Source organism: Acomys russatus, chromosome 5 (assembly GCF_903995435.1).
Source record: "Acomys russatus chromosome 5, mAcoRus1.1, whole genome shotgun sequence".
NCBI lineage: Eukaryota > Metazoa > Chordata > Mammalia > Rodentia > Muridae > Acomys > Acomys russatus.
In genome coordinates, this window is record NC_067141.1 from 66,010,716 (window position 1) to 66,019,339 (window position 8,624).

At 45.4% G+C, this 8,624-nt stretch overlaps 1 pseudogene; it reads right to left on the bottom strand.

The window, feature by feature from the left end:
* Positions 1-416: 416 nt before the first annotated feature.
* On the bottom strand, positions 417-7,851 carry LOC127189903 (40S ribosomal protein S2-like; annotated as a pseudogene).
* Positions 7,852-8,624: the final 773 nt, after the last annotated feature.

The following is an 8,624-nucleotide window of genomic DNA, read 5'->3' on the forward strand; positions in this document are numbered from 1 at the left end:
TGCGTGATGTGTGGGAGGGAGGGGTGTGGAGGTGAGAGGACAATTTTGTAGAGTTGGTTCCTCTCTTCCACCTTCATGTGGGTTCCAAGGATCAAACTAAGATCATCAGACTTGCATCATGTGGTGGCGAGCACCTTTACCTGCTGAATCATCTTGCCAGGCCCCTTAAATACTGTTGTTGTTGTTGTTTTTTTAAATTTTTAATCTTTTAAAGATTTATCTATTTATTAAGTACACAATGTTTTGCCTGCATGTACACCAGAACTCATTATAGATGGTTGTAAGCCACCATGTGGTTGCTGGGAATTAAACTCAGGACCTTTGGAAGAGCAAGCAGTGCTCTTAATCTCTGAGCCATCTCTCCAGCACTGTTTTTTGTTTTTTTGTTTTTTTTTTAAAAACAGACTTAATTCACTTTATTTTTCTTGCATAAAAACCATTAAGTGGTATCCTGGAGCCTCGGTTCTCTGAACAGAGACTTTGGTGTGGGTTTTCACAAGATGATCAATGAATTCCTGATAAGGAGACTTGGTGAACACAATCTCTTTCTAGAGGTTGAGTATCAGGTAGTGGTAGGTCTTGGAGATGGCATCAAAAGCGACCTTGGCAAAGTTGCCCAGGGTGGTAGTTCAGCCCCTGGCTGATGTGTAGCAGTCATCAATACTGGCCATCATCAGTAGCTTCTTGGGCACAGGAGCAGAGACAATACCAGTGCCTCTGGCAGCAGGGATGAGATGCACCAAAACAGAACCACAGCGGCCTGTCACCTTGCATGGAACAGTGTGTGGCTTGCCAATCTTGTTTCCCCAGTAGCCTCTCCAAACAGGGACAATGGAAACCTTGGACAAAATGATGGCCCCTCATATGGCAGCGGCCACCTCTTTGGAGCACTTAACATGAACAGCAACATGACCATTGTAGTCTCCAATAGTAACAAAATCTTTGAACCTGGTCCTCTGGCCAGCCCATGTCTGCTTCTGCACTGGCATGATCTTTAGAACCTCATCCTTTAGGGATGTGTCCAGGAAAAATTCAATAATCTCGGATTCCTTAATGAGCAGGGAGAACATGTGGGTCTCCTCCAAGGACGTGATCTTCATGCCCTTGACCAGGAGGCCCGGCTTGTACTCCTTGTCTTCAGCTTTCCCTTCATGAGCCCTGCAGCCTTGACCACCAGCCTCAGCAATTACCTTGTTTGGCCCTATTTTTTTTTAACTATTTTATTTGTGTTCCTCAGTGTCTCTGTCTCCCTTCCACCAACCCCCCAACACTAGGTAGGAGAGAAAGGTTAGAGGGGAAAGGAGGCGTAGACCTTGTCTTTCTCAGAGTCTTTTTGCTCTCTCCAAGCTTCGGCCACCACAGTCTCCTACTTAGTAGCCACTCCTGACACCTCCAGCCATTTCCTCAAAGTGGTCTCTCTGTCATAGTGCCCACTCCCCTCTCCCCCTGGGCTCTGATATTTATACCCTCTCAGAGTCCTCAGGATTAAACGAACCACAGCTCCTCTCTGAGACAATTATCAGCTAAAAGCAGCTCCATACCCCACATATGGGATTAAAACAAAAACATATTTACAATAAATGAGTTTTTTAAAAAACCAAAAGTTCCACTACAACCATGTCCCCTAAGACACATCTCTCTTCCCTGTTTAGTGTTTACGCAAGAAAGAAGTCCCATAAATACTTTTGATTAGATCTGCTTCCCTTCACTTGGCAGTGCTGGAAATTGAACACAGGGCCTTGCAAATGCTAACCGATTGCTCTACCACTGAGCCACATCACAGAAACCCTGGGAAGTTTTTGCATTTAGATGCCTACCTTATACCATATACAAGATTAAATCTAAACTGATCCGTGAAAAAAAGAAACTAAGCTGTAAAAGAAAACATGGGTGATTTCCTCTTTAACCACATTGAAAAGAAAAGCATCCGAGCTGGGCTGTGGTGGTGCACGCCTTTAATCCCAGCACTCAAGAGGCAGAAGCAGGTGCATCTATGTGAGTTCGAGGCCAGCCTGGTCTACAAAGCGAGTCCAGGATAGCCAGGACTATAAGAGAAATCCTGTCTCGAAAAACTAACAAACAAACAAAAAGAAAGGCATCCTATCATTCAAAATCTAGACACAATAAAATATTGCTAAATTTGACTTCATGTAAAAACACATATGAAAAAAATTATAGCATCTACTAGGATAAAAAGCTAATTCTGGGGCCAGGCGTGGTGGTACATGCCTTTAATCCCAGCACTTGGGAGGCAGAGGCAGGTGGATTTCTGTGAGTTCAAGGTCAGCCTGGTCTATGAAGGGAGCCCAGGACAGCCAAGGCTACACAGAGAAATCCTGTCTGGAAAAACAAAAACAAAAACAAAAAAATTGTGTCTGAAACTGAGCACAGGCACTCTAAGTGGCTAGAGCCCTTGCATCCGCTGGAGCTACACAGTTACAGGCAGTTGTGAGCTGGCCAACACTGGTCCTGGAAACCAAATGCAGGGTCTCTAGAAGAGCAGTAAATGTTCTCAACTGATGAGCCATCTCTAGCTCCCAACTTTATACTACTTTTAAAATCCTTTTTTCCCCTGAGACAGGGTCTCTCTGGATAGCCTTGGTTGTTCTGGCTCTCTGTAGACCAGCCTGGCCTGGAACTCAGGCAGAGATCCACCTGCCTCTGCCTCCTGAGTGCTGGGATTAAAGCCATGCACCACCATGCCCAGCTTTTTTTTTTTTTTTTTTTTTTAAGGTTTTTTGAGACAGGATTTCTTGTGTAGCCTTGGCTGTCCTGGACTCACTTTGTAGACCAGGCCTTTAACCCCAGCACTTGGGAGGCAGAGGCAGGCAGATCGCTATGAGTTCAAGGCCAGCCTGGTCTACAAAGTGAGTCCAGGACAGCCAAGGCTACACAGAGAAACCCTGTCTCAAAAAACCAAACATCTTTTAAAACAGCTTTTCCTCAGGAGCTCTTTTTTTTTTTTTTTTTTTTTCCTGTCCAGTTGATTGACAGGTCCTTTTGGACTGGGTCTTACAGGAGGAAGCAAGGCCTCCTGTCTGTTTGTTTGTAGTGCTAGATCTACCCAGAGCTCTACACATACTGGACAAGCACTCTACCACTGATCTACACTCATCACTACAGCACTCAAAACTTAGGGATAAAGAGTGATATAAAAAGGATCTCTCAGCCAGGTGTGGTGGCGCACACCTTTAATTCCAGCACTCGGGAGGCAGAGGCAGGCGGATCACTGAGTTCGAGGCCAGCCTGGTCTACAAAGCGAGTCTAGGACAGCCAAGGCTACACAGAGAAACCCTGTCTCAAAAAAAAAAAAAAAAAAGAAAAAAGAAAAGAAAAGATGTTCAAATTCTCAAACATGAGAAAAGTGTAAATTAGAATGGATACTGAGTGGCTGGTGTCATGGCTCACCTGGTGAAGAGAGATGCACGCTGTTAATCCTTATGATCTTGGGTCTGATCCCCAACACCCCTATACTAGGAGAGAACTGATATCCCCAAATTACTCTGACCTCAAGATATGTGCTGTGGACACACACACACACACACACACACACACACACACACACACGATTTAAAACTAAAAAAAGAGAAACTGAGACTGAGTGACTGAGTTATGGTCAAAATAGTAAAACATTTCATCCTGTGTTTACAGTGGAGTTCAGATAAACCCTCTAGAACCATAAAGACTTCTGGATGTCCCTAGGATGTACATACTAGCAGCAAGCTTGACAAAGCCTTCATAGATTCCTGTTGTTGTGGGTTTTGTTTTGTTTTACTTTTGAGATAGCATCTCACCACATAGCCCTGGTTGTTCTAGAACTTGCTCTGTAGAGCAGGCTAGCCTCAAACTCACAGAGATCCATCTGCTTCCAGAGTGCTGGGATTAAAAGTATGCATCGCCACACCTGGTTAGAATTCATAATTTTTTGTTTCTTATTGTTATTGTTTGAGCCAGGGTCTCAAATAGCCCAGGATGACCTCTGACTTCTTATGTAGCCCAGGATGGTCTTGAGTGCCTATCTCTTTTCTCTCCTTTGCTGAGATGATGACAATGTGGCCCACGCCTACTCCTGAGCTCAGGGTCTGACTCCCTTCACCATTACTGAGTTCCCCTCTGGTATCCCTGGGCCACCCAATACAAGCTAAGGCTTAGGCTGTGTACCACAGTAGACAGAAAGAACTCTAGAACTCCTTTACTGAAGGTCAGAGGTTAAGAGCACTTGCTTCCCTTTCTTAGAACCTGGGTTTGGTTCCCAGCACCCTCCTAGAGGCTCATAACCATTTATAACTCCAGGTTCAGGGGATCCCATGCTCAATTTTTGGCCTCCAAAGGCAAAATACCTATACACCTCAACAACCATTACCTATTAACTGCTTATAGGTCCTCAGGGAAGTGGGGGTAAGGGTCCCCCACATCCCTCCCATAGGCATTCATAGCTGCTGTGAGTTCAAGAGTGGAATACCCGTGTCATGTCCACGCATGCGTAGCTCCGTCTTGAGCTGAGGGCTGATGAGCAGGGCGGAAGCTTCCAGTTCTAGCTTCACTACTCAATGGCGGCAACTAAGGCATGTGGGGTCTTCAGTGCCAGGCTTTTGCCTCCAGTTCTGGTGGGCAAGCCACTGGAGTAACAGTTGCCCACACTGTTTTGGGAGCTTCAAGAGTTTTATTCTTCCTGGATGTTTTCCGTTTTCTCTCAGCCGCACCCAGGCCCTCAGCTTCTTACCAGATAGCAAGGTAAAGGTGGTTTTAAATGGACTATGGCGCACGCTTTTAATCCCAGCACTCGGGAGGTAGAGGCAGGCAGATCGCTGTGAGTTTGAGACCAGTCTGGTTTACAAAATGAGTCCAGGACAGCCAAGGCTACATAGAGAGAAACCATGTCTCGAAAAACTTAAAAAAAAAAAAAATTAGATGGACTATGTGCTCAGTAAAAGTTAAAATGTAGCTGGAAACAAATTATGATACTAAGCATGTTTTGGGGGTTGACTGCCCCACACTCACTCCTGAGGAGGGCAGAGCTGTAAAAACAGCAAAAATCCTGTGTGCTCCTTTGTGTGTGTGACAGCTGCTCAAAGTGACAGAGCTGTGGTTCCAAGAAGGCCATGTCATGTCTAAGGAAAGCCTTTCCTACTTCTTTCCCCCCATCTTCTTCTGGGAAGATGTCTAGAGACAAACTACAGGAAGGTTTTTTGAACTGTGGAAATCTTTGTAGGAGTGTATTTTTTAAAAATCTATTTTATTTGGTTTTCTTCATGCCTCTCCCTTCCAGCTCCCCTACCCTGGGTGGGAGAGGAAGAGATTAGTGGGCACATGAGTTATAAATCTTTTATACTTAGTTACAGCTGGTTAGGGCCATCAGGGTCTTTGGGAAAATACCAATGTCAGTATGTCAGTCATCAGGATTCCAGCAAACTGGCAAACCCAGCAGCCTTCTTTCTCTGTCTGTCTCCTCCAAGCATTTTCTTTCTTGTTCTCTCCCTCTCCCTCCCTCCTTCTCTTCTCTGTCTGTCTGTCTGTCTGTCTCTTTGTCTCTGTCTCTCTCTGAGCATCCCTCGAATCATTCCCTCCCATCTCTGAGTGTCTCCTCCAAGCCCCCTTCCTCTCTCTGGGCTCTGATATTTACATCCTCTCAGAGTCCTGCAGCTGGCAAAGACCACGCCCCTCTCTGAGCTGCACAAAGCTGTTATCAGCTGTGGACAAAACTAAAAGCATCTCCATATCCCACACTTGGGAATAAAGCAAAAATCTGTTTACATAACACAACTGAGCTTTTAAAGAAGCCAAAAGTTCTACTATAAATCAAATTTATGTACAGGTTCCAGTGAATGTATGCTTGTGTGTGCATGGGGAGCTGGCAACTGAGGTCATAGGACCCAAAGAGGAACACAGAATTATCCAAAGAAACTGAAAACTCATGGAGAAATATAATGAAATATGGATAGAAATACAACTCCAATTGAAGCAAAACAAAACAAAAACCCAACTAGATGCAACAGAATAAATTTATCAGATAGAAAAATAACTTAAATAAGATAATCTGTAACAGGCCCCCTAGACCTTAGCACAACTGACTCCATGATGGAAGTACCATTCAGGGCATAAAACTCAGCATGTAGACAGTACTACCTGTCAAAACGAACACAAAGACCTACTCCAAAGTCCACAGTTCTGGGAAAGTCTCTAAATGTTACAACCTTCCTTTCTGGTTTCAATAGTTTCAATTCTGATGAATTGTTTTTGGCAACTGAAGCATATCAACTTAGGAGTGTGTGTGTGTGTGTGTGTGTGTGTGTGTGTGTGTGTGTGTGTATGTGTGTATTCATCCTGAGAAAGGCTCAGTGCTGGGATCTTAAACATCCAGCATAGTTATGAACAGGCTAATAGACCTTGTATTGGCATACATTCATGTCTGAGCAGTCTTCTCTGGTGAATGCCTTACAACAAACCCATTTTTAAAAAGAAATTTTAAAAATTACTTATTTTGGGGCTGGAGAGATGGCTCAGTGGTTAAGAGCACTGCCTGCTCTTCCAAAGGACCCGGGTTCAATTCCCAGCACCCACATGGCAGCTCACAACTGTCTGTAACTCCAAAATTTGACACCCACACACCAACGCACATAAATTAAAATTAAATAAAATATTTTTTTAAATTACTTATTTTTGTTTTCTGTGCATTGGTGTTTTGCCTGCATGTATATTTGTTGGATCCCTGGAACTGGAGTTACAGCTAGTTTGTGAACTATCATATGGGTGCCGGGAATTGAACCCAGGTCCTCTGGAAGAGCAGCTGAGCCATCCATTCAGTCCCAAACCCATAATCTACACCGCCCCCCTCTCCCCAGTTTCTCAAGACAGGGTTTCTCAGTGTAGCCCTGGCCATCCTGGAACTCATTCTGTAGACCAGCCTGGCCTGGAGCTGAGAGATTTACCTGCCTCTGCTTGAGTGACAAACTCACATTCTTGTTTAATTTTTAAAAACTTTTTGTTGATTCTTTGTGAATTTCACATCATGAACCCCAATCCCACTCATCTCCCTGTCTCGTCATATCTGCCCTCTGCCCTTGCAACCCCCCCTCTCAAAAGAAAAGAAAAAAAAAAAACAGAAAACAAAATCTCGTTGTGAAAGCTGTAGTGTGTCATAGTATACACCCTTTTTTCCCCACACATCTTTACTTGCAAATGTTCATTGTAATGAGCTCTAGTTCAAGGCTTCTGCTACCGTATCCTCACCAGGGCTCTTCTTGGATACCCTGTTATTGCCCTGTGTCATGGAGATCCTGCAGCTTTGGAGCAGCAGGACGGACTCCTTCATGTGCTCCAGCCATTCATAGATGGAGTAGATGTTGGGGTGGGGCCAACTCAAAGCCTTGGATCTGGGCCTGGGAGGTATCTGAGCTGGTCAGCCTGAAGGCTCTCCTGCACCCAGTGCCTCAGGCGCAAGGGGCGCGGAGGGGGGTGCAGCCCCAGTGAGGGGCAGGACAGCTCTCCAGCCCTCATGACCTTGGGGCCAGCTCTCCAACCTGCAGCAGGTGGTGAGGGAGAAGTCGGGAGAGGACGCCTCTCTGGCACCCACACCATCTCATTGCAGATGAATATCTAGGCCAGCTCTCCTACACTTACACCCTCAGGCTGGCTCATCTGTGACAGCCCCCTCCTCTCCACCACATACACACCAGGGCCAGTGCTACTGCACTGTCCAGATGTGGTGCAGGTGCCGCAGCAGGTGAGGAGCAGGGCCAGCTCTTTCCAGTGCCACAGCCACTGAGGGGCAGGGACATCAACATGGTCCCGGGTAGCAGCCCAGTCCAGAGACATCCACACAGACCCAGGCATGGCCCTCAGTGGCAGCATGGGCCCGGGCTTCACCATGGCCTCAGGTGGCAGGCCAGGCTATTCACATCTGGGTATTCTTCCCCGTCCTCGAGCCTCCAGTTCCTTTTCTCTTCATAATGCTCAATCCATTCCGCCTCTCTTTCTCTCCCATCTCTCCACTACATACTTGCACATCATAGTGGCTCCCTACGAGGGTGGGCCACACATGGTGGCAATGGGCCCCAAACCCATATTCCTTCTTTTTATATATATTTTTTTTAATTTAATTTTAATTTACAAGCGTTGGTGTGAGGGTGTCAGATCTTGGAGTTATAGACAGCTGTGAGCTGCCATGTGGGTGCTAGGAATTGAACCCAGGTCCATTGGAGGAACAGGCAGTGCGCTAAACCACTGAGCCATCTCTCTAGCCCCCAAACCCATATTCTTAAAGAGAACAGTTCATATTGGCTGAGAGTGGCAGCATATATCTGTAATAAGTCTGAGGTAGGAAGATGGTAAGTCACAGGCCAGCTTGGCTACACACTGAGAGTCTGTCAACAAAATAAAACAAAACAAAAAAACCAAGCTGGGTGTGGTGGCAAATGCCTGTAATCCCAGCTCTTGGGAGGCAGGTTCAAGGGCAGCCTGGGTGTTTAAGACCCTATCTTTTTTTTTTTTTTTTTAAGAAATTAATTTATTTTTATGTATATGAGTAATCTATCTGCATGTATACCTGCAAGCCAGAAGAAGGCATCAGATAACATTATAGATGCTTGTGAGCCATCATTTTGTTGTTAAGAATTAAACTCAGG